The sequence below is a fragment of the Pipra filicauda genome, unplaced genomic scaffold, assembly GCF_003945595.2.
Source record: "Pipra filicauda isolate LSUMZ 115617 unplaced genomic scaffold, ASM394559v2 scaffold6_size6359152_pilon, whole genome shotgun sequence".
In the NCBI taxonomy this organism is placed as follows: Eukaryota; Metazoa; Chordata; class Aves; order Passeriformes; family Pipridae; genus Pipra; species Pipra filicauda.
In genome coordinates, this window is record NW_024104865.1 from 244,258 (window position 1) to 270,911 (window position 26,654).

Sequence of the window (26,654 nt, forward strand, 5' to 3'; positions counted from 1 at the left end):
CTTCTCTATTTCAGATGACACAAATTCAATTTATCAGTAAAAGACATTTGTTTACCAGATTCAGCAATTCTGAAAAGAACTTTTGCTGTAAATGAGTGTTTTATGCTTCTAAAAATATGAATCCTTTTGAGAAGCTACCTGATTTGTTTCTTCCATACTCTGAATCATATAGGAAAAAATGTATATAATAAAGGAAAAGTAATCAGGTAGAAGATGTTGGAGATTATATATGTGGTATATTTTAATATTTAAAATAAAAATCTAATGTTGGTCTGGCATTAAAATTTTCTGGTTGGGCAGCATAATTTTTAACTGGGAATCTTGACAGCAGTGGCTAAAATCTCTAGACCTGGGTCAGTAGGAATCTGTATTGCATTCTGTCAAGTATCAGTCATGATACTTGCAGGCTCCCAGTTATAGCATACGCTGATCATATGATTTGTAGAAGGTATAGGGTGCTTTTTCTTCAGTGAGAGTTTAAGAACTTCATTATTCTTAGTATTCAAATCAGATAAGTAACATGTATTCTTTCCAAAATGTTAGTGAATTTAGCATGCAACGTGTGTGCCGGATTGGTAATATATTGAGATAAAAATGATCAACAAAGCAAGTTTAAAATGCCATGATAAAGCATCATTTATTTCAGAAGTTAAGAGTCTGTGTCTTTGTCCTCTAGAGGTGTCTCAGAGAGTCAAATTGATGTCTTGCATGTACTGCTAACTGATTGTGTGGAAATTTTTTTAAGTTCACTTTTTCTTTATTCTTCTGTCTTTTTTACCCATCTTCCCCCATTGTAGCAAATTAGACGGCCGGATGAAAGCAAAGGAGTTGCTAGTAGAGTTGGATCCCTCAAAGTAAATATGTTTCTAACATTTATTTTGCAAGTTTTCTTCTATAGCCTACACTTTTCCTTTTGAAGGGGGAGGTGAGGGGAGGGAGGGAAGGGACTTTTCCATTTCTCACCATCCCATCATTTTTATTTCAGTATTCTTATTGCTGTTGGGTCACATTTTGTTTGTTTCTGTGCTACACATAGAACAACCTACTGAAGGCAGGCTGCCAGTTAGGTAGCTTTGGATGTCACTACAAATAAGAGATAGTAACAACTCTCTTGAAGTGCCTGTAATTTGGTGATCATGATTAAACCACTTCTCTGATCTCTGTTGTTTGTTGCCTGTTACGTGGAGAAGTGGCTTACTCATCTTCAAACTACTGCTTCCCATCTTCAAACATAATTAAACTTTTATAGTGTTGACGCTTTTTGCATTTAATTCTGCAAAACACCATTACAAGATAGTTGAATATTTCATATATATGTAGCCTTTAAATAAGAAAAAAATACCAGAGTAAGTAAAGATGAAATGAGAGATTCACAAGAGTCTATGAATGGAGCCACTGTTTTGCTGATAATTAGTATCTTCTGCCTTTTGGTGTTTGTATAAACATGCCCAAATATTTAGATTGCTTAACAGAACAGGCAGATATCTAAACCAGTACCCACCATGTTACACCCTGATAAATGGTTTGGAACCAAGATGCTGATCATATGCAGTCCAAGCCATTTTGTTTAGGTTCCTTTTCAAGAGTTGCGTCTCTTTCAACTATCCAATTTTTCACTTTTCCCCACTTTATTTCCTTTTAGCACTTTCTCAAGCACTAATTTGTTTTTTTCTTGTGCATTCTCCTTGCCTTTTCTACCTTCTTGGTTTTTTACCTCTGTTTTGGTTTTGGTTTTGTATATGAATGTATTGCCTTTGTTCCAGGACAAGCCATCCTCTCTGTTCTCTAACACTGTTCTACAGCTGCTCTTTGTGAAAATGTTGTTTCACTGAGCACAAAGAAGGGGAGGGAAAAGATTAATTATGTACATTTTCCAGTAATGCCACCACTTAAATTGATCTCAACATAGAAAAAGAAGGCAGTTGTTACTTGTTTATACAGGTTCTAGCTAGAGGCATCTGTAGCATTCCTCACTGTCTGTGAGGCTTTATCTTTTCGTCTTGTGATTTGGGAAGAGGTTTTAATTACGGTGTAGATGAGAAGAGCACTGTACATGAATGAGGCACTCTTTCAGTGGCAGACATTCAGACCACTGAATTCACATAGAGGAAAATAAAAGACAGCACTGTTTCTATGCTGTTTTTGAAAATTGTGTATGTAACTACAGTGACCTGTGCGTCTTAAGGCTTGGGTCATCACATACAATTCTAGATTCGTAATGCATGTATATATGCAGAAGATGTAGCTTATTTATGTGGTGGGTTTCACCTATTATTTTTATGGACACCTAATGATACCTAATTTTGGATGAATATTTCTGTATCGGATTGCCTAAGATTTAATTATATGACCCAAAATACATATTTAGACACAAAAATCTTCCTTATAGAAAATGGGAAATCCTAGTTGAGGTTCCCAAACATGAAAATTTACCTCTAAAAATTATTCTTTATGGAAATAAATTCTAGACACAGCCTTACCAATAAACAAGGAAATAAATAAATATGTACATAATAAACAGTGTAGCAGAAATTCAGTAGCTTTAGAATGATAGTTCTCTTGATTTTTCAATTTTTTTTTCCTGTAGTGGGAAAGAGCCATGTTAGGCAAAGATGTCTTGCTTCCAGATTCCAAGTTTACTGAGCTTGTGTGTCCATGTTGTTCAAAGCACTTTGATGTCTTGAAATGTTTTGGCAGAGGCAGTGAGAAATGCGTTAAGCTATGATTTATTAAAAACAAAATAAAACACAAAAAAAAAGAACAAAATAAAAATGAAGAAAAAAAAATGATTATGAGAACAGGTTGCTTTTTCAATTCATTTCCTGATGTTTACATGTAGCTCCGTCGAAAGCGGAAGGAGCTCAGAGATCACCTAGAAGGCAATGTCAAAGGATGCTCTCTCCGAGTAAATGTACGATTTCACTCGGTCATCTGATTTTTTTAAAACTTCTGCTGGCTGGTAACACCAAATCTGATTGGTTTGTCCTCTCATCCCCATCTTTTTCCTTTCTCCTTCTCTTTCTCCCTTTGTGTTTTCTTTCTTTTCTAGCTGGGGCTTCATTTTAATGTGTATGAGAAACCTGACCTAATTGACAGCTTGTTTAAAAAGACATCCTACTGCATTTTAATCAATGCTAATCAAACTGCTTGGCTTCACAGAAACTAAAAAAAAAATCCCTTTCCAAAATCAAAGTTGCGTATCTAAAACTTCCAAAATCAAAGTTGCATATTTAAAAGTTTCCTGAATATTAAACTTAGCAATAAATAAAACAGATGTCCTTAATTAAAAGGATAATTCTTCTGCCAGGGTTTGATAGTCCTACCTGAACCAAAAACTGTGGTTAATATAAGGTAACCCAAAAGCGTATAGGTTCACATGTACCTCTGTCTTTAGCTTCAGTCTTTTTGGGTTAGGTTAATATTTGGCTGAATGAAAGCTGTGAAAATTCTGTTGCTTGTTTTTTTTAGCAGACTAATGCATAAAATTCTGCAGCATATTTCCTATGCATTACATTTACTCCTTAATGAAAAAAAATGTGAAAAATAATTAGAATCTAGTGTATGTCATGACACCCCTATAAAGTTGCACATTTTTCACAAATATTTAATAAGGCAAGTTAAATCCAGTGTAACACTACAGACAGCAGTACCTCATGTTTAGTAGTTCAACTCATAAATTAAGATCAGCAGTTCTATGGAAGTGACTTTAAGCCACATAATTTTGTGTATAATGAAAATTAGGAAAATATGACACTTTTAGCATAGTAGATGTGAAACTTAGTAACCCTTTATCCCTTTGCACATCCATTCACTGAAGGTTCTCTGAATAATTTCTTTGGATTCATGTCCTGTTTGTCTTCCATACACTGTGATTGTTGTCATTCTCAGCACTATCATTCTAATGCATAATCCACTAAGTTTATACAGTGCAAGATAATTTTGGTAATGATAACAATTTGATAATTTTTACCCCTTTGGGTGCTTTTGCTTATCCAGCTATGTATCTGACATAAAGATGATTACTGCTTATTGTCAAATACAAGTTCTTGAGTTTATAATCTTTTGCAGGTCAAATACAAGGAAATTGAACTGCTAATATTTTGCAGTTTCTATAAAATAAATTTGATTAAAGGACAGTATCTTTTTCCTGGCAAATCTTTTAAGAATCAAGTTTTGAGGGGAATAAACTGTGTCATATTTCAGATTTGATGGCAACTCAAATTTATTAGTCACAATCAAGATAAAGCGAGTTCCTTTATTTTAAACTACTCATTCTTAAATTTGTGATTTAATGCTTAAGAATAAATATAAAACCAGGAAAAAAAATTATGCTGTGAAATCTTGTACTACAAAAAAGATGTTATAATCACACATTATGTCACAGATTGTCACATGGGGAAAGATTTCAAATTAAAAGCTGTGACTACATTAGCTGTGACAACATGACTACATGAGTTGTCATGAAATTGTCCTGTTCCTCTGTGGCAATTTATCTGTTATTTCCTGACCATACCCTACGTGATCTAAGTCAGTCAGTCAGTAAAGAATATAAGTAATTAAACAAACAAATGTTCCACGTATTCTGCATACGCCTTTAAGTTTCTTAAAACAAGCAGGGCACATTGCTAAAATTTACTGCTTTGTCACTGCTGCTCTGACTCATGCAGTAATAATGGATATTTTAGACAGGACAGCATTTTAAAAATCAATATACAAATGACTGATCAAAGAAAAGAAATATTGGACAGTTCTCAATAGGGGAGAATTGGAGAAAAAAAATGAGGAATCTGTTAATAATTCATTGTTAAAATAATTTTCATCTTTTCCATATGCTTTTGGAAAGGGTTTTAGATACAAGTTGCTGATACTCCTACAACATGGCAAAACTATTGAATGGTATGGGAGGGGAAGCATGTAGTATCTGATGGCCAGCTCCATAAGTGAAAATGAAATGCTATTGCACAATTGTGTATTGCAAAATACCATTAAGGTGGAACCTTTGTTCCAGAATGAATTGCAAAGACTTGCTTTCTGGATTAAATTCAAAGGCTATTGGAAATATGTAGGAAACACTGGAATTCTGCAGAATATCCCCGATGCCACCAAAAGTTTAGAAAGCCTGCTAGATATTTGAAATAAAATTGCACTGAAAATATGCATAAAAATTTGAGTTAATTAAGCAGTTTTGGAGGTTGAGTACTTCTCGTTTTTAATATGTTTTAATATCAGCAGTAACACATAACCCATTTACAAAAAGTTAATCCTGACCTAAGATTTGGTTTTGCATTTCTTCTTGAGAAATTCATTCATCTTGAGGTTATTTTCATTACTTAATACTCTGGCCCCTCCCAGAGACCGGTTTGACACTGAATTGTTGAGAAAAAATAGTGTTCTGTCACTTGGATATGTTAGCATTCCCCCACTGTTCAACTTAATGTAGCAAGTGTATTTGCTGCTGACATGATCAACAGTGAAAGAGTTGACTGGTTTATATTTTAGAACTCATAATACCTGCTAAAACCAATACCCTTATGAAAGTGTGGAATTACTGTGAAATTCAGCAGAACAATAATGCTTCTGTATGTGCTTTGGAGATTTTTTGGGTTTGGTTTTTTTTTGTAATTGTGCAGGCTAAGAATTTCAAATGCAAGTTTAATTTCTGCAGAAAAATATTATGGAAAGCCCATCAGAAAAAAATTTAAATCTACGTATAGAAGTTCTACACAGAGTTTCCAAGTGATATGCCAAACAATTTTTTGTGGCTTTTAACCAGTATGGTTCCAAGTCCAAGATTCTGGATTTGTTCATGAAAAACATTCTCAGAATTCATAGCAGAGGCCAAATACTGTCAATAGATTATGTTAAATGGAACTGGGATAATAATTTCTCATACAGGCCTGTGTCTCTCAGAGTCTACAGTCTCCTGCATGCATTTTCTGTCTGACTTTAAGTACCTGCCTTCTTTGGCCATGATGAAGGATTACATTTACGTGATTTTTGTTCTTGATCCTAATATTCCATTATTAAAGATCTGAGTCAAGCCAATAAAGCCTTCCAGCTGACAACAAATTGCTCTTGAGCATTTGAACCAGGTTCTCAGTTGATGTAAATAGGCATAGCTCTTCTTAAATCATTCTCACGGTGGGGAATTTCTTTGACTGATAATTTGACCCTTAAATTGAATGTTCATGGGGGGAAAGAGCACATTAGCACATTAGCTTCACCTAACATTATATGTAGGGGTTGTCCAGTAGCATGCAAAATAAGGAGAGCTGCTCCCTCTGTCAAACTGGAAGAAACAATCACTTAAGTTCATATATGACAAGAAGTTTTAAGTAGAGTTGGTGATAGATTGCAGAAGCATCCAAGGAGCTTGGAAAAGGACTGACATTTAATTTTAATAGCACAGAAGCTTACAAAATCCTGGAATTGGGCAGATGCTAAAAATGGAAACTAGTTAGCAAGAAATCAACATATAGAAATGATCAGGAAATTTTAAGTGTGCAGCAGATTAAACAGTCACATTGTGTGATCCAGTTGAAGATAAAACACACAACAATCCCCATGGCAGGAGTGTGCTGTGAGCATAATCCTTTCCTCAAGAACATTAGGTCATTTTGAGACTAGAACACTTCAGTATATCTTTGATTTAATCATTATGAGAAAATTAAATAAGTACATTGAGAGACTATACATAAAAAAAAATTAATTTTGAAGTAAGATTAGGAGATTAAGGGAAATTGTGTGTGTGTGTTTTTTAGCATAGGAAGAAATAAAATATACTGGTATCTTGCTGAAGGGAATATTATCATTGCTTCTATAGAATTAGAACTATGAAAAAGAAAATATAAAATTACTTGCAGTTATTAAATTCTAATTGGAATAAAAATGAAGTTAAATGGTTTCATTATTAATGAAAATATGGATAATTAGATTACAGGATACTTTGACAAGGAAAGTAATAGTATTCTACTTGTAGTAGTTCTCTAAGAGAAGATTAAAGTACACAAGTGTCTACCATACCCCTTGTGAATTGGTGTGAGGAGTAGACAGAGTGAGATCTTTATGGAGTATGGTTCCAAACTTCCTCACCATTGTTTTTGTTAATCTAGTTGCTCAGACTTTAAAAACTGATGCTGTGATGCTTCTTGCTATTACTGCATACTTTGGATTCTCACCTGCAAAGCCCAAGCTAATGTTTTTTTTCCATGCTGTTGGAAGACAAACCATGGGAACAATGGCTGGACATTATTTATGAGAATCTTAATTAGAAACTCATCCAAAAGTCTTGGGTGAATAGCCGCACCCCTGTTCTGAGCAAAAGCACACCTGTCTTTCTTAGAAAGATTTCAAAAGCAGTGTTTCTAGGAACAGTTTTTGCTCTGTCAGAAGAGGATCTCTCTTTTTTTTTCTTTAATTATAAAATAAACTGTTTAAGAATAATAATTGATTTCTTAAAACTGTGAGATTTGCTCTTGCTATTTCTCTGAAGGAATTTTCTGGTTTTGTCTTAATCCTTCTGCAAATCATCTCAACATAAAAAAACATTTCATCAGTTGAAGAACGTGCTGAGGATGTGAATATTTAAGATGATGTGAAGTGATTCAGATTTTCTTGGTAGTGTTATCTGGAAGAGCAAATGAAATACACAATGCAAGAAAGGAACAAAAATATTTTCATAGTATTAAAAACTTTTCAAGGAGGAAAAATCTATTGTATAGAAACATATAATGGAGACATAATTTAACACAGACCAATGTGACTGTAGAAGTGATATTTTATATTTCAATGAAAAAATATGGAATACACATTTGAGACTGAAGAATATTCTTCAAAGACTTCTTATGAATACCATGTTCTCTACTCAGTCCATTATATACCTAAGTCAGCAAGTGGTCACTAATAACTTATGTGGAAATTCTTGCTGTATTCATCTTTACCACAAATTTATCTAAATTGCTGTACAGTTTTTTAAGTCTAAGGAAGTTTTGCTAAGGCTTCTCATAATTAATATTTCCCCCCAGAAAAAAAATCAAGAGGAGATTTTTAGTGCATTTATAAGAACCGTGTCTTTTTAATTTTCACTTATTAGGCTGCTTTTACTCATTCTTCACAGACAGTGAAACATGAAATATTCTCACCCAAAGAAAGGATTTTCCTCTAAACTACTGGAGAGTCCTTTTTTAATACTTGATTTAAGTCTGCGTGATTAATAGTTTAGAGTATTGGCTATCCCATATAAACAAAATGTGTCTTAAGCAATCAGTAAAACTAGTGTTACCAATTAACTGCAAGCTTCTGACAGTGGACAGAGTCCCTCAAGAATCACAGACTTTATGTTGCGTAGAGGCATAATCTGCAGTTTTCTACCAACCTATATTTGTCCACTAGTCATTGAACTTTGCAAGTTATTCTGGTTTTTGGGGCAGAGAGATTGAAGAAGAACCTCCACTGTTAAAATGCTGGTTCTGAGTATGTCAACACATAAAGATATACAGGACCTCTAATGGGTTTTCACATTATAGCCTTTGCAGAGTTAGAATAAAACTAATAGTTTTAAATGAAAGAGATTAGTAAAGTTTCATCCTGGAATACCTTATTGTCCTAAGGATAGTGTTGTCAGTTATTTAGAGGAGGAAGGATTGATAGTTGTCTTCAGATTCATCATTAGTTTTAATTATTTTTCAAATACAACACTTTTTTTTTTCAAGAAGCTTCCACCTTAAAAGGCATAAATTTGGAGTCTATGAAACAGCTGGTCATGGAAACTTTATGAACCCCCTGTTACTATCTCAGTGCTGGAACCACCTATACAGAAAACTTTCTGAGACCCTTACTGTGCCACCATTTCTTTTTTAACAATGTTTTCTTTTCCCCACTGCACAACCAGGCTCGACTCCCTTCGTGCTCATCCACCTATAGTGTTTCTGAGGTATACTTTGCACGTGTTCTCTCACACAGTCGACCTGCTCACCCATCACACTTTTTTGATTTCATTTACTCTTATTCTTTTTTTTTTTTTGCATTGCACTGTGCACAAGTGGGGAAAAATCAGCTTGGGGGGCAGATTTTGCATGATCAATCTGCAACCATGTTCAGCGTGGTTTTAAAATCACTGTACCAGTCTGGGGCCACCATGATGTATGGTCTAGCTAGGCATCTGCTACATAGCACATGAGCTGAAACTGTATGATAAAGCATTCTTAGTTATCTCTTACATTAAAATAAAAATAAGAAAATGCCAAATGCTGCACCAGTTAGTCTGACCTCTTTTCAGATAGTGAAACTGAAAAGACTCTGTAAAGATGGCCATCAAGTTATAATTACTAATTACCTGTCTAGATAAAGCTGTGTTCATTATATCTGAAGTTCATTATTAATTCACAAAGCTCTGGCTTGGGTCACGGCCTGCCAAAATGCATAAACCATTTTAAATACTTCTGTATCAGCTTCATGATCATCTTCTACAATGAGGTATGGTACCATCTTAACAGGACTTGAAAATAAAAATACTTTCACCTGTAATTAGAATGGGAGGAAAAAGAAGTATGTTAAGATAAACTAGAATTCACAATATCATGGAATAGCAACAGAGTTTATAAAATACTGTCAAATTAACACCATTACCTGCTATGTAAAGATTAGGCTTCAGCATATTATTATAATTGATAAATGGAAGAGTATAAAAAAGATGGACTTGAGGTTTTCTGCTATACTGAATCAGTCTTGAGCAGATATAGTTATTTATTCTGTATTTTAAAATAATCCCTTAAAGTTGGCAAGATCTTCTAAAAAGTTAACAGTTCGCTCTATCTCACACTGTGGGCCAAGTTCTAGACCTGATCTGAATTCATGAAAATTATACAAAATGCAAGCATAAAGAGCTCACCTACTCGATCAGTTTGTCCCTAAACAGAAAGATCTGTGTGTAACCAGTACCTTGCTGATGTGTAATTTGTTCTCAAAATCTTCAACTTCTCAAGCAATCATTTCTAGCACTTCCTTATCCTTAGTAATAGAAGGTTTTTTCCTAGTTTCAGTGTATGAATAGGCAAAAGATATAATAGAACTGTTCTTAAGAAGAAAGATGCTTACCAATTTTTCTGTAATGGATCAATAGTTATTGTCTGGCTGCGCCAGAAGACAAGTAATTCTAAAAACAATCAAGTATTTGTTCTTAAAAGCACCTGATACGTATTCTGCAGTTTATTGTAACTCATTACTGTATTGTATGAAAGCCTCATTGTTTTTATCATTATCATCAAAACACCAATACAGAATAAATAAATTATACTATATTCATGTGCATACAAAGACACTTTTTTCTGAGCTAATACAGGGGCAAGAAATTAAGTTTAGTGCTTACAGATGCAAGACAGAAGCCATCCTCACTCCGTTCTTCGGAATATCTGTATGAAATTAAGAAAAAGCAGTGGATCACCATCAGCAAAAATGGTGAACATGCTCTTAGAGATTATGAATCAATAAGTCACTTACAGGGAAACTGGACTCTTCATGCTTTGCCTGCAACTTCAGTCATTTGTCCTTCCCTCCACTTTATGGAGGGATCACTGTCTTTGAAAGAAATACATACCAAGGTATTGCAGCTGGTGACTAGTCAACATGTATGGGTCTCCTGCTTGATCAGATTCCAAAAACTTTTTTGCCTTCTCCGAAGCTATCACTTATTTGCAATTTGTAGAAAAGACTCTGCTAGCTGAAGTTTCAAGATGCCACTGCAAGACTGTGAAAGCAATTCATCCTTTATACTCTGTCCAAGGGCAAGGTCTTCCTATCTAAAATGCAGGCATCTTCTGATGCAGTTTCTAGCTAATCATAAATCAGAATTTCATGCTCATGGAACACACAGTGCAAGACCTAAACAGTCCTGTTTTAAACTGCAAACTGAAGGTGTAAAAAAAATACAGATACATTATTCTCTGGTGGCAGGGTAGCACCCTGTATATTTTTGAATAGACCATTCGAGCCAGTGACAGATCCAAAGGAACAAATAAATTGGAATTTAAGGTCTCTGTAGCAGTTGTAGCTATTTGAAGAGGCAGGAAGGGATTGGAGGTTCTCTGGGGTCTGTAAAGGATTTGTAGTCTCACTTCTATCTTTGTGAGAGACTCTTCATTTGGAAATACAACTTAATGTCAGGATCCATATCAAGCAATGCTCAATGTCATCTGCTATTATTTTGGAAAATGGGAAAGGTTGCTATGAGTAAACAACATCTTGGCCTCTAAATGACATGATAGGAAATCTCCCAAACTGAAGTATTGTTAAATCAAGTCCGAAAGCCTGCCAGCAGTTTTGATCAGGGGAAGAAAATGAGTAATATTGTATTGTATAATGTCTCATATGCAGGAGGGAAAAAAGGACCACATTTTTTATAGGATCTCAAGGTTGTTTCTTATGTCCACACCTATTTCTGTGGCTCTTATTCCAAGAAAATATTTTTCTTAAGCTAATTCTTAAAGCACCAGGTTTGGAGGTTCTTACTTTTCTTTGCCCAAGTCATCACCAAATAGCTTTGGACCTTCAGATGATATCAGGAACACAGTGACGAGAGAAATGGAATCAGTGCTGTGGGAATTCAGCTGAATGTTCCTTCTGACAAAGGTACAACGAAAGATAAAAGGGAGAACCTCATATAAATGGTTTCTGAATTCTGTTTTTAGGAAATAGATGTATTAGATTCATCATAAAAAATTTCCTCGCAATTTTCATTGTTAAGAAAAGCTCTGGAATTGGATTAATTGGCACTGGTACAGCTCAGATTGCCAAAAAGGAAAGTGAGTGTACTATCGAGGATTTGCTGTCACATAGGAGGTCTTTGATTAAAGAAGTAGAAGATCTTCCAGCAGAAGAGAAACGGTACCTGCATATTCTGCATTGTGAAGAATTTAAGGCAGATTTTGCTGTCTATGTTTTTTCATAGAAAATGTTCTTGTAGAGGCTATTTTGCATCTGAGTCCAAAGCTAGAAAAAGCTTTTCACCTGTTCGTTTTTATTGTCACCAGTTGCATGGATGAAACGGTAGATGTGGTCAACTGATGCCTACTTGAGAGGAATGGGCAGAAAGATTTTAGAAACTTATGCTTGCTTTTAGGTACAGAAGGGTTTTCCTAGTTTGTTGAGCTCCAGGCATTATAGGATAGTAGTATTATATACCTATTTGTCTTCAGTCAGCACCTTAGCAATTCCACTTGTCTAGAATCAGATGTTGTCTTTGGTTCAATTCAGTGAAATCGAAGTGAGTTTCTTTAAGCAGTGATTTCCTTTTGACAAGAGAAGTAAAGCTTTAATACTCTAAAGTGCTATAATGATAAAATATATGTTCATATTATCTTTAAATTTCACGGCATGCAATAAAGGTTTTCACCCTTGATGAAAACCAGTTAGCTTAATGCCTGTAATTTTTGTGAATGTTAGCAGGGCTGCTTAAATGATTGTCTAAGACTAAAATTATTAATTAGAACTAATAATGACTTAGCAGTTGTGAAGTATAGTATATGTATAATATATCTGTAATTTACTTATTAACCAGTTGTCACAAAACATAGTAATTTATTTTTAATTAGCAGTAGTTCACTTAAGAAATTATTCCATCAAATTGGCTTCACTTACATTTTTAGAAGTACTCTGACATCAGCTTGTATCTTAAAAATGTCACACACAATGTAAATTGAATAGATTGTCCAATGAAGGTCCGTAGCGTCCTAATGTATAAAATTACACTTAGGTAGTGTTATGCAATGGCCCCATTTTTTATTCTCATTTGTGTCCCAGACTTTCTGTTACCAACATCAGTTTCTTTCCCCCTCTGTCTCCCTCTCTCTCCCTGTCCTCTGGCTTTTGCATGCGCTCTGTGTTTGGCTAAAAGCGTAATGAAGGAAACCTGTTGATCTGCTTGTTGGAAGGACAGTGGCAACAAAATGTTTACTGCAGTGCTATTCCTAATTTCTAAACAAATTAAGTTTTTCAAAGAGGAAGACATTCAGGTCTGTAGCTTGTCATATGTTTTATTTAGCCTCATTGAGAGGTTAGAACATGATGCCTTTTATTGTGAAAGATCTGCAAAATATTACTTTTCTCTCCCACAAAATATAATTATTTCCATAAAAATAGTTTTGGAATATATATTGGCTGCATACTTATCGATTTGGTTGTATACTTAGCATTGTTAATAAAACAACAGAGACCTGTGTTGTCTTACCTAATTATACAGGGTAACCAGTACAGGGAATTAAGTAGCAGTATTCAGAAAACAAGAGTCAATACTGTTTCCTGCAGCAGGTAGTTGACTTCAGAAGACCATTCGGAGACCACATGAAGATTTTTAAGTGCTCTAGGTTAAACTATTTTATATAGTATACCTTACAAAATGTTAATAAGAAGTTGAATGATAAAATCACAACTATTTTCCAGATAATGTAATATACATTTCTATATTCTGAAACCCAAGTAATTCAGAAATAATTTCCATCCTTCCCCATTTGGAACTTTAAAGTTCCTTACTTTTTGTTTCAAGACAAATCTTTATGTTTCAGTTTTTAATAAATTCTTCCCCTTGCTTCTTGTACCACAAAACAGGGAGACATTTCACCCTGCTAGAGATGTGCAGTCCTTTATGAAACAAATTAGATCAAACTAGAGAGCTATGAATGTCATTTTCCTTTTGACTGATTATAGCTTAGACTCCTTCGCATTTTCCAAAGTCAGTCTTGTCATTATTTCACTAAAGACACATCCATTTAAGCAGAGGAGTTTTTTCCATTTTCTTGTGCTGTACCATTTTTTTGACTGTATGGCAATAAAATTGATTTGATTAGATATAACTGTGAGATTTCTTTTCTAGACAACCACTGTTTTCTTTTAAAATCCAGTATTAAGCTGTTCACCAGCATATAGTGTTTAGAATTTACTTGTTTACTACTTAAATCAGCTTGTTTGAAAAGCCAGACATTATTTTGCATTCTATTACACTAGTAATAACAATTAATAACACTAGGTTCAGCTCCCAAAGCAATCTAACTCTTCAGTCAGCTTCAGTAATAGAATCTGTGGAAAAATTAGTCTAGATTCTGAAATAGCAATGAATCAAAGTAGAGCAAAGCTTTTATTACACTACTGTTATGGCTTTTGAAGTAATCACTGATATGAAATGCCATACATGTGATCTAATTTACATGTATCTCTAGTGCGCAGTGTCTGTTTTAATACATGGAAATCAGATATACACAGCAGTGTCAGTATCAGTAATGCATAGCTCAAATGTCAGTGGGTTCCCATCAGTGCTCCCTATGTTATCTTCCTTTTTTTCCAGTTTTTAAATGTAATTTTGTAACATGGAAACAACTTCTTTATTTTAGTTAAGCTCAATATTTTTACTTGAGCTAGGAGCATCAAATTTGAAGGGCTTCAAGTACACCTGTACACTTGTTTGAAGCTTAACTTAAAAGAGCTTTATTCATTTTTGAAAGTCTGAGATTTTGGCTGAATATTGTATACATCAGTGACTATAATATACACCATATATAAGATTATTGTTCCCTGTGTTTACTAGTATTAGCTCTTGTACTTGAAGCCTTTCAAATTTGGTGCTCCCAACTCAAATAAAAATATTAAGCTTAACTAAAATAACTACTTTGGAGTTATGCTAGTGCAGAAATTATGATCGTACCACATGGGGAAACATGTTTTGTTCCTGCTCATATAGTTTAAAAAGTAGTCCAGCTATTTGCTTTAGAATAACTATAAAAATCTCCAACCAAAACTGCTAGTAAACACCAGCAGAAAAAGGTGAAAATTAACTTTAAAGATGATTTAAAAATGTAAGAAATTGAGTGATGGCCTTTTATTGGCTTTTTGGGCCTGAAGGTGAACTGTTCACTTGATTGGTGGCTTTTGAAGCCACAGAGTCTTTTGATGTTTTTGTTCCTGTTTGTGTGTGTTCATAATCCTTTCACACAGAAATGCAAGTAATGTTACCTGTCTGGTCAACTTCCTGGAAGATAAGACTGTAAGCATGAAATATTGGTTGTAGACTTTGTTAGCAGTTACAAGTTTGAGTCAGACTCCTTCAAACATCAGTGGAGAGATGGTTTTCACTCCACAGACCTTGCATTAAAGGGATGGAGGCCCGCAGGCCTAGGAGCAGATACGAGCAAAAACAGTAATGCTAAGGTTTCCAAACTGGCCTCTTGCCTCTTCCCCATCAACGTTTATTCAGATATTGACAATGACTAGATATTAAGAGAACTGAATTTTGTTTCCCAGGAGGGAATTGTGTTTTCCAGCTGGGTTGAATGGTGCTGGAACAGAAAGCGCAGTGCTGTAGCAGGAAGGCCTGAATGGGTACCAAGGAAGCTTATATCACATTTTCTCTCCTTATTAGTGCTGACTTCACTTTTCATGCTGGAAAAATGTCTTGCACCATTTTCAGGGGTACTCATTTTCTGTGTGTCATTTTTGAGTTATAAATTATATAATGTTCATGTCACACCGCAGCCAGCAATGTGCGCTCACAGCCCAGAAAGCCAAATGTGTCCTGAGCTGCATCAAAAGCAGTGTGGACAGCAGGTCAAGGGAGAAGATTCTGTCCCTCTCCTCTGCTCTAGTGAGACCCCACCTGGAGTACTGTGGCCTGGTCTGGAGTCCTGAGCACAGGAAGGACATGGACCTGCTGGAGAGAATCCAGAGGAGGACCATGAGATGATCAGAGGCCCGGAGCACCTCTCCTGTGAAGACAGGCTGAGAGGGTTGGGGTTGTTCAGCCTGGAGGAGGCTCCAAGGAGACCTCACTGCAGCCTTCCAGTACCTAAAGGGGGCTACAGGAAGGCTAGAGAGGAACATTTTACGTGGGCTAGTAGTAATAGGATAAGGGTGAATGGCTTTAAGCTGAAAGAGGGTAGGTTTAGATTAGATGTTAGGAAGAAACTACTGTGAGGGTGGTCAGGCACTGAAACAGGTTGCCCAGAGAAGTTGTGGGCTCCCCATCCCTGGAAGTATTCACGGCCAGGCTGGATAGTGCTTGAGCAGCATAGTCTAGTGGAAGGCTCTCTGCCCATGGCAGGGAGGTTGGAACTAGATGATCTTTAAGGTCTCTTCCAATGCAAACAATTCTATAATTCTATGCTGAGCACTCCAAATGTAGTTGAAATAAATGGCAACTGATGATCAAATATCTGTAATCCAACTGGATTGTCTTGTAGGCATGTCAAGTTAAATTTAGTCTAGATGTCTCTGGGTCTCAGTTTCCCGTTTGTAAAATCAAGTCATGCCTCTGCTTCACAAAGATTTTGTAAAAATAAATTCCTTTCATGTTGTAGAACCAAGCACAGCAGAGGAATCTGTAAAGAACTAAATTATTCCCCATATACAAGATGGTTTGGATAACATTTAGTAAGTAAAACATGAAATTACTCTGTGAGCAGGGAGATTAAAATGAAATAGCCTTATCTTGTCTTATGAGAAGCCCTGCTGAAAATGATTGTGATGAAATCACAATACTTACCTGTCAAAGTAAAATTAAGAGTTGCACACATGACATTGATCTGTCCTAAAAGCTGTTTCACTTAAACTTGCCAATTTTCCTTGACTGTATTTGAATGAAGAATTTATTTTAAAATTTTATTTAGAGGGTCATGCAATTCAAGTTTCCATTTTTTTGCAGTAGTATGGATATTTCATTGTTTTAATGCTTCATTGAAATCGGCTGTTGCTGGGTGAAGAAATACAAATGTGAAACTAGTTGAAATTTCATTGAAAAGCAAAATACTTGTAATACAAATGAAGCTTTTTAAAATGTCAACCTTATTAGTGTATATGAAGGGTTAGAGAGTAATTTATGGTGTGCTTGAAGACAAGAATTTCTATCCATCTCTTATGTATCTGATTGACATTTGATTGACAGTAGCTTAAAAGGCTGGTTAATATGGAATGGACAAAAAAGTCTTTTTAAAAAAGTTTAAAAAATCTTAATGCTGGCCAGATGGACTATAAGTCAGGCATCTAATGCATACTTTTAAGGCTAAACGGTTTGTCAGTCAAACCCTTTCTATGGCAAACAACAAGGACAACGGGAATTCTTTCCCTTGTATCTCTTAGGAAATACAACTTATTCTCTTTGCCTTTATTTACACTATCTACTTCTCAAACTGGAGAATATTTCTGAGGCATTTGGGGAATGCTGAAGATTTTCATTCAAACAAATAAAAGATCTTATTCATACCTAATAATGCAAGGAGCAGAACTTCTGATTTTTCTGAGTGCAGTGTTCCTAGAGATTTCTTGTGTCTTACAAATCCCACTTGAATTTTCATAGCACCAGTTGGAGTTTGTGCACAAATTTGGCAAAAATTAAGTCAAGCTTATGGCTTGATTTAATATAGGCTTTAGCTTATACAAGGTGCATGACCTCTTCATATTTGAGTATTTTAATTAATGCAGCTTCTCTGAACAAAAAGACTATGATATTGAATAAGCTGTGAATAGCCCCTAAAATATCACAGAAATGTGCCGTCTTTCCAGTGTTATTCATATGGCATGTCTGTATGCTGTCCCACGCTCTGAGGAACACAAAATTCAGCTCATTTTTTTTCTCATATAAATGTAAACATTTCATTAAAATTACTCTGAAGAAAATAAATCCCTCTTTACCTCTTTTTATTCTCCACTATTAAGCCTATACTATCAGTTTGTAGGAGCCAGTTTGCTTTCCCATTAGCTTACTGACCAGCGGTTTGCTATTTTGTCTCCTTTTTTCGCTGTGTGTATCATAGATCTTCCTGTTTTCTCATTCAGTGAGGTGTTCAGCTTGTGATTTTAGTTGGTGTGTAAGATTTTATTTGGATCCTCTTCTAGTAATAAATGTTTTGATTTTGCCTCTCCAGGACAAAGTCAGTTTCCATTGAGAGATGACTAATCCCAGAAAACTGCCCTTTGCCATTTCATTCCATATTGTTCCAAATATTGAATAATATCTTTCTTTTATATTGCTCCTGTAAAAGGAATCAATTAAGGCCTCATGTTTCTGCAGTGTATTCCTCAATCACTTCCATCATCCTGTTTGAACAGTAGTTAGGATTAATCATAATCTGACCATAAAACTCCATATATGCGTTCATAGTCTACTGGGAAACAATTATCAAAATTTAAAAAATCTGTATGTAAAGTGCGGGTGACTAGAGAAAAACTCAGAAAAGAGAACTCAGTAATATATGGATGAAGACGTAACGACATATTCAAAATTTGAAAATTACTTTTGTTCGGTGTCCAGTAACACTTAATAAACATAACAATGATGAAGTGGTAAAAATCTGCTCCTAAAATGATTTTGGCTTCAAATGATTTTTTACTTTTTTCTTCCCAAAAGAGCTGACTCCAAATGAGTGATTCCCTGTGTGGAATACTACATTAGTCGTATTTAAATTTTGGTGAGGTGAATTCCACCATCACTGCTGTTTGTTTTAAAAATTATGTTAATGAGTAATGTCTGGTGCTATCAAATTCCTTGTGCTCACTTTTCTTTCCCTTTCAGAGGTGGTCTCAGTATAACAAGAAAAATTTATTCTGTTGTATTGAACTGACTTTAGTCCTAATTCAGATGGCCATAAAATATTCTCTTAAGACCTCATGTGTTCATGAGCTCAGTGTAAAAGTGCTGTTTCAATAAGAATGCATTTCTGAAATAGGAAGATGGCATGTTGTAATAGGCTTATTTAATCCTTATATACCGTACTGAACATTTTCTGAAGTACGCAATTCCAGATACTTTTTTTTTTTTTTCTGCAACTGGATCATCTTTAAGGTCCCTTCCAACCCAAGCCATTCCTGTGAATGTTTTTTTAATAACTTCATTAATATATTCCCTATTAATTCTTTTAAATCAGTTCTCTCTGTTCTTCAGATTAGATTTAAAACATTCTTTCAATTAAACCAACCAATGTATTTCATTGCATTTTTTTATTTGGTCCTAGTTAGAATAACAGACCAAAATCAATTTTTAAAGTATTGTTTTATAGCCAGTTTGATCTATTGGTTCATGGTTTAGTTTTCTCTTATGTGTTTATTTAAAGACACTGAATAATGTATGTTGCACTGTTAGAGGATAAAAGGTATTTTAGACAGAAGATACTGTGCAAACCCTACAGCTATAAATCAGATCACATGTGATTTGAAATCTATTTAAAGCAGGCAAATATTTCAGAGACCATTCATGGTGGCATGTGCCACTGTATATTGTACAGAACTCAGCTTATGTAATTAGTAATAAAGCACATGCAGAGAAAAAAACAGCAGCAGCATACTTTCCCACATCATAGAGAATAAGTCTTCATAAAGCTGCTGAAGTTTCAAGGAAAGGTTGTATGAGTTATGCACATTCTCACCAGCAGTAAGTGTAGTAGGTGCAATACCTCATAAACAGGCCTGCCTGGTGTTCGTGAGACACTGAGAGGAATATAGTTCTTAAATTGTTAGCGACTGCTGTGCTTTGCATTCCCTGCTTCCTTCATTACAGCTTGGCGAACTCATTCCCTTTGCTGTACCTGAGTCCTCTGTGTAGATTTGGGTTTCTGCTGGTGGTTCCACATTCTGCATGCTTTCCTCAAAGTGGAGCAATGTGCTTTCCCATAAATGCTAAAGGTTATGGGTCAACCTCCTACAGGCTCTGTGTTCCTGAGAAACGGGCTCTTTCTGTTGGTGATAAATCATGTTTTGATGTCTTTGTTCCGAAACGTTCTTCATGTTGTAATATTGAGTTGAAATGTACTCCCATAAGAGTTAGCTTTTCATATTGGGCTGGAAAATCTTCATCTTCGTGTAGCAATTTGTTTTATTATAACCAATGGCTTTTAATTGTACCTCCCATAATGAAGAGCTGACTTAATACTCTGTGCTAATCTTGTTATGACTTTAAAAAGGTAAGTAATTTCTCTAACAATTCCTAACAGTAAAGTGTTAAAGGGTTTCTCAGTTCTCTTTTTTCATTTTTTTCACATTAATTTTTCACTTGTAGCATGAAATTTTCTTTGTGTCTTTTTCTATTTTACTTGTAAAAAATTTTTTTGTGGACAGATTTTTATTTGCAGCAAAACATATCACGTAAATTTAAATGAATCCAATTTAGTATAGTCATTGACTTCGTTTTTCAGATCAATCATGACTGATAGATAGAAGCTGTCAGCAGAACTCTTTGTTTTACCATTCCCTTAATTTATTTTTGAGTACTTTATTTCACATTCTGTTTATTACTTCAGCCTATGGGAGAAAGCTTACTCTGCATTCCGCATGATGAAGTTTTATCTTCAAGAACATAAATCCAGTTTGCTTAAAAAACAGAGTAATGTGAACTGAATGCTTTGGGTTTGGTTACATTCTGTCTGAACTACGCAGGAAAATGGTTCTGGCTGGTAGCCCAGTGTATCTTCTGCCAAGATAGATTGTGAGCAAAGAGACTGTAGAGTGGACAAACAATAAATCTATACTTTCCCTGTGAAAGGAAAGACAGCCATAGGTTGTTATTTCTGTAACTGCCTGTGAATGAGAAGAATTATAGTAAATACTACTACTGATAACTCTCCCCAGTTAGTCATGGTACTATATGTAATATAATATGGATTCTTCACTTAACAGTAGCTGTGAAAAGAATACAGATTTTTTGTAAATGTCACAAATAGCAAAGTAGTAAAACATACAAATAATGAATATGATAAAAGGCACTTATTAAAGCACATAACCCCATTTATACAAAGCTCCATTGCTGCTAAAACTGTATGTGTTAGGAAACTGGTGGGTTTTATTCAAAATCATTTTACTGGAGTTTTGATTAAAAATAACATTTAGGATAAGAATGTGCAACTCATATTAAACAGAAGTATTATGTAATGACTAATTTTGATGTCAGTTATGTTAAAACATGGTTTGTATTCTGCAGCTGTGAGCATAGGTTGGGAAACGATCAAGTCTAGCTGATCAAGCCTTTTATTTTATTATCATGGATTCCTCTTCCACAGCTGCTTTTAAAATTTGTGGGAAGCAAATTATTTCTCATACTGCATATGTTGCCCATCAGGTGAGTGATAATGTGGAAACTGTAGGCTGGGTGTAAGAAATCAAAAAGTAAATATAAAGTCCTCTGTGTGCACAGAATTAAAAAAATGACCTGTAAGAGGCTGTATGTGAAGCCAGCTGTCTTTTGTTGCCATTGTCATTTGGACATTGTAGAGCAAAACTTTGTCAACACGTTTTTTATATTAGAAGATTTGATCTGCAAATCTCAGCTGCTCTGTTCATTATAAATCTCTTGTTTTTGTCCATACACTAGCTCCACTATAGGTTGGAAGGGCTTAAAGATGAACTCAGGAGGAATAGAGGCTACAACTCGAGAGTAACTATTACTGCTCAAAGGAGCTGTTTTCCATTCGCAAACATTGCTTTGCGCTATGGGTTTGGGCTCCTTCTGTTCCTCCACTTTGTTGAAGACTCTCTCTTGACTTCCATTTTACTTCTTTAGCACTGTCTTTGTCTGCTAACATTTTTCCTCCTTCTCTAGTAGCTTTTATCTGTGTCCTTTGGATCACATATTTTACTTAGTTTGTTTTAGTAGATTGTTTCAAATGTTTGTGTTTTGTATTTTTTGGTTTTTTTGCCTTTTTCTTTAGGACTGTGTTATCTCACTGAGTTTCATTCCACAGTTTGCTGAATTGCTTGGTTATTTTGCAGCAGGCCCCTTCCTCATTTTCTCTTTTCATATGTTTTTCAGTGAGAAATAAGAGAGCCTCTTCCATTTTAAACAGTAGTCTTACACACATAGACCCATGTCTCCTTTTGCACACACCATCTTCTGCCTTGCCACGTCCATCCTGCTTCTCTATTTCTCTCTCTTCCTCTCTCTCTTAATCTGTGCTTCTCTTTTTTTTGTGCTTTCTTTCCTACCATTATACCATCTTTTTGGTCCAGAATTGTTCTTTGGTAAATTATAGGTAAATATTTACTTCTTCCAGAGAGAGTTCATATTATGCCTTTAAAATCTGGTAAAACAACTCTGGGCCAAATTTGGACATCATTAATATTTTGTTTGCAGTTTTCTTGTATAGTATTTTTGGTGGGAAGAGGGGAGGGCTTGGGGTTTTTCTGTTTGTTTTTGTTAAACAAGAGTTTTTTTCAGGGAAGGACACCATAACCCACTCTAAGTTGCAACATTACTTTCCATAAGTTATTCCATTACAATAAGTAGACTGTGTTGCGCTGTAGAATCCAATTTTTTTATGTGAATATACATTTGGGGCAAGCTGCTGTGGAACAGAAGAAAGAGGTTTAGAAGCTGGGGCACAGTTGGTTTCAACCTTTCATGGTTGTTCCTTTCTGAAGACAGCTTTTAGGGGGTTAAGCGTGTACCATTCTTCATCAGTTGTTAGATCATACATATTCACTTTCTAGGCAATTTTTCTGTAAGTGCAAATTCCAAGTGAGGTCTGAAAGATAATCTGGATTCACTCCTTTGCTCTTTCAGCAGAGACAAATGTTCTGCTGGGAAATTACACCCTCAGCATCACCTGTGCTATTCCACTTCTTTCACCACATGTACACGGTTTTACTTTATTAATACTCTCACTGAAATTTAAAATACCTTTGTCAGTAAAGTAAAAAAGAGAAGGATTCCATTCTTACTATCTCAGAGGTTTGTTTTCTTGTGAAGTTCACTTTAGCTGGGGTTTTGTCCATGCAAAATGTTTATTATTCAAGTGCTGCCAGTTCAGTCAGCTGGCCTGCCAGTAGTTCGTCCAAAATCTTGCAGCTTCAGAGTTATTATATGTTGTGCTATCCTTCCCACCCTGAGAAGAATTAACAAGAGCTGATGCCTCAGTATAGATAAAATTTATACTGTCTTGTGTTTGCAGTGCTGATACTCTTCAAAAAAACAATTCTTTTTTAAATCTTCCTGGTAAACAGATGGAACTTTAAATGTCCAGTTTTACTACAGTATTAGACCAATATGAATTGTCAAATTTCCCTGAAATCAGACTATCTGGAATAGCACAGTGGCAGCTAATCATCAAGGAATTTATTGAGAAACCATTTGCCATTCTCACACAGTTACTTTTTAAACTAGAATTGCACTGTAAAATTTATACTGAACATAGCGTTTCTTTTAACCAAACAGGAACAACTGAGTAAATTTATCTGGCTCCAGCCAGGAGCTGTTTATACAATTGTGAGTTGCTTATCCAATTGTGAAGAATTCTTATTAAACATTTTCAGAATCAACACAATTGAAATTGAATATTGAATACTTTAAACTCTTTCTATAGTACCTGAATATATATCAACAATAGATTGTTAAATCAAGTCATGATAATATATGTTAGCTGTGTTAGTGTTCTGTCTAATCATAGGACCTAGATTCAGAGCTACTGTAATTACAACTGTATAAGAAAATGTGGATTTTTTGTTGAAAACTGGAGCTTAACATATGACTTCAAACACTCTGTTCTTTGATTTTTCCCTATTACTGTCCTGAGGCCATGTTGTTTCTTATGAGAAGGGTATGGAATCAAATTGCTTGTATCAGATTCTGACCATCAGCTACTACTGTTCTGCATAAATATACTTATCTCATGCAAAATATGTAAGAATGTTGCTGAAAATATGTATAGCCTCTGTCTTAGATCCCAGGAGCTTGCCCATTTTATCTCTGTATTTTGCATTCTTGTTAACTTCTGTAGCTCATAGAATCCGTGCTCTCTCTGCAGGTCCAGTCTAGGTGCAGCAGCAAGGAGAACATCCTCAGAGCAAGTACGTACTGAAACTTCATAGCTCTATTGAGAAACTAAGACTGCTCAGGAGACAGCAAATGATAATCAGATCAGAAGTATATGGTTGGGACATAAGTGGGTTTCCAGATGAAATTTAATAACTTAAGACAGTGAAGTTCAGTCCTAAGATAAAAGTGTAAACAGCTCCCATTGTTCATGTATTGATGGAGAGACATCTTTTAATTTATTCTTCCAAGTTGTTTTTCTAATTACATGGAGGTCTGTGTTGTTTGTGGTGATGTATTGTTGTAAATGATCATGTGTGTCCAGGTTTTATGGACAAGAATCAATACTTAAAGACAATGAAAATGGAAGTTCTCAGATTGACTATAATGATTTTTATTTTCATGAGCATTAATTTGAATGTTGGATTACATCAAACCAAACAAAAAAATGCAAAGATTAAGAATTCAGATTTATCCAAATGATGCGTTCTTTAATTTGCATAATTCTTTTCCTTTGTTTTATGGGAATTATTGTAGTGTAAAATTTGATCCACCATATACGTATGTGTGTGTGTGTGCGTGTGTGCGTGTGTGTATGTGTGTGTATACATATATGTGTAATGACAGCAATAGGAAGTTGTTTTGGTGATAAAAGAGAAGGATGTCAGGAATTTTCTACCTTATGCAACCAATTGACTTAGCCGCTTCTAAGCTAGAGGATTATTTTGTCATACAAAATGCAGCTTGCTGTAAGTAGTTATTTTTAGAGCCATCTGACATTTCACATTAGTGAAAGATAACTTGGGAAAGTATGAGGAGTTGTTTAATGTCACTTACTTGTAAGTAAAAAGTACCATTTAGTAATTTTAGAATTTAAAAAATCATTATTTGTTTGTCTCTTGGATCTGTTTAAATGTGTGATAGGAAGAAATAGGGAGAGAGAAGGTTTAGTAGTTACACCTGCATCTTTCTTCCTTTCTTCATTAAGGTTATTCATGCTAGCATTAAACCTAGAGATGCTTTATTTTCTTGGCCTCTCTTGCAGTTATAATGGGGCTTACTTTTGGTGTTGGAACAAAGGTGTCAGAGATTAGGAAATTTTATCTATGTTGAAGAAGACAGATTTGTCAGAGATTTCTCTGAGATTTCTCAGATTTTAACAGAACCTTTGGCTTAAGCGAATGACAATGTATTAGGGACAGACTTGCGAATCTGAAGGTAGTACTCTGGGCACCATTCAAAGCATTCAAAAACCTCTGAATTCATTCACTTTTTAAGGGTTAAAGAAGTAAAATAATAGTCTCTGAAGTAGCTTACAGTGAATTTTAGGTAGCACTAGAACACAAAAGCATCTAATGGCTGCAGCATCAAGGTTGTTCGCTGCCACACATATTTTTTCCTAGCATCTTCTTTCATTTTTCCCAACTTACAAGAAAACGTTAGGAAAATGTGTGGAATCTGCTGGACCTGCAGGATTTACAGTGCTGCTAAGCAGGGTTTCTTTTTCTATACAGAGAAGGGTATGGGAAGTTTGACTATATATGATGAATACTTCCCTTTCCTTTTCCTTTTTAATGAGGTTGCTAACAAAATACAGGAATAATAATTGGAAATGCAAGCTTGCTAGGAAGATCCCTGTTGTTAGAACCAGGAGTGCAGTTTTTTCCATTCGTTACACTTTTATCTTACAATAGTTAAATTTGGATCACTTCCCCTAGTTTGCAAATGAAAAAGTGAGGTGTAAGAGTGTGTAAAGTCTTAATATAGTTAGAATATACCTCATTGGCTGTTTCTGTCTTCCACAGAATGCCAACTGCAATCTTAAAGATGATAGGAATTTAGTTAACTAAAAATTATTTGTGATTGACAAATTCACAGGGCGTGGTTTTATGGTCATGTATCTTCCAAATACATACAGAGATTGTTCAAATAGTTTCTTCTAGAATCTTTCTTAGGAAAATTGGGTGGGCAGTTTTCCTTGTCTCTACTTCTTCCTCTGAAAGATAGTTACTGTGTTGACAGCAAAAAGTAATCAATGAACAATTTACCACATCAAAAGGCAAGCATGTGTTAGTGCTGAAAGAAGTATCAGATATACAGATTAATTAGGAAACCTTCTCTTCTGAAGGAAGAACTTATATTGTGTGATTGTTTTACTATTTTTTAGTTATTTTTTATTAGAAGACTACACTTAAAGCAATAATCTACTTTTTTCCAGAATTTGTAGGCATGTGCAGCAGCAAATGGGATATTTAGGTAGCTACTGCAAAGCAAAATCATGTCATTAACAATTAGTTCCTATTATTTGTTAATGCTTTCTTATTATAATTTATGTTGCTTTAGGAATATCATTACATATTACATATAGAACATCATCCACTTTGGCTCTCAAAAATACCTTCTTATTCTAGGTAAATCCTTTCAAGATATTCTGCAACTGTAATTGTCTTAATCTTTTGGTTTGTATGTGTTACTCTAGTTTATGTAGTCGTGCAATAGTTCTCTTCTTGCTTATCTTCACTTCCAAAATCCTTCAAAGCTTGTTGTCTCCTTGTTTACTCTCTCAGTAAGTATCATGAAATCAAACATGCTGCTGGCTTCATTTTCAAACAATTTTTGTGATATTTTCTCCCTGCCTGTCCCTCATAGTTGGGAAAAGTAAGCTTCCATGAAGTTGTCCTGCTACCTTCACTCAAATTATACATTTAAACAATACTTTGCTATGGTGACTACAAAATCTTGACAATAGGTAGGATGCCCGCTAGCTGGAAACACTGTCTACTGTGCTGACTGCCCAATGATTTCATTGTGCTCTCTCTATCCTCCTTTCAAACCTTTTGACTCCCATCTCACTCTTGGATTACAGACTGGCACAATGTCCATT

The 26,654-nt window shown here is 35.1% G+C and overlaps 1 protein-coding gene across 1 annotated transcript in view; it reads left to right on the plus strand.

Annotated features, from left to right (window-relative positions):
* Positions 1-803: 803 nt before the first annotated feature.
* The window catches only part of GPHN (gephyrin), a 76,420-nt gene continuing 50,569 nt past the window's right edge, over positions 804-26,654 (plus strand). Inside the window, exons 1-5 of the mRNA XM_039388964.1 lie at positions 804-854; positions 2,840-2,911; positions 8,891-8,932; positions 21,335-21,397; positions 23,736-23,805. The gene's annotated coding sequence lies outside the window, so the exon portion shown is untranslated. The remainder of the gene's footprint in view (positions 855-2,839; positions 2,912-8,890; positions 8,933-21,334; positions 21,398-23,735; positions 23,806-26,654) is intronic.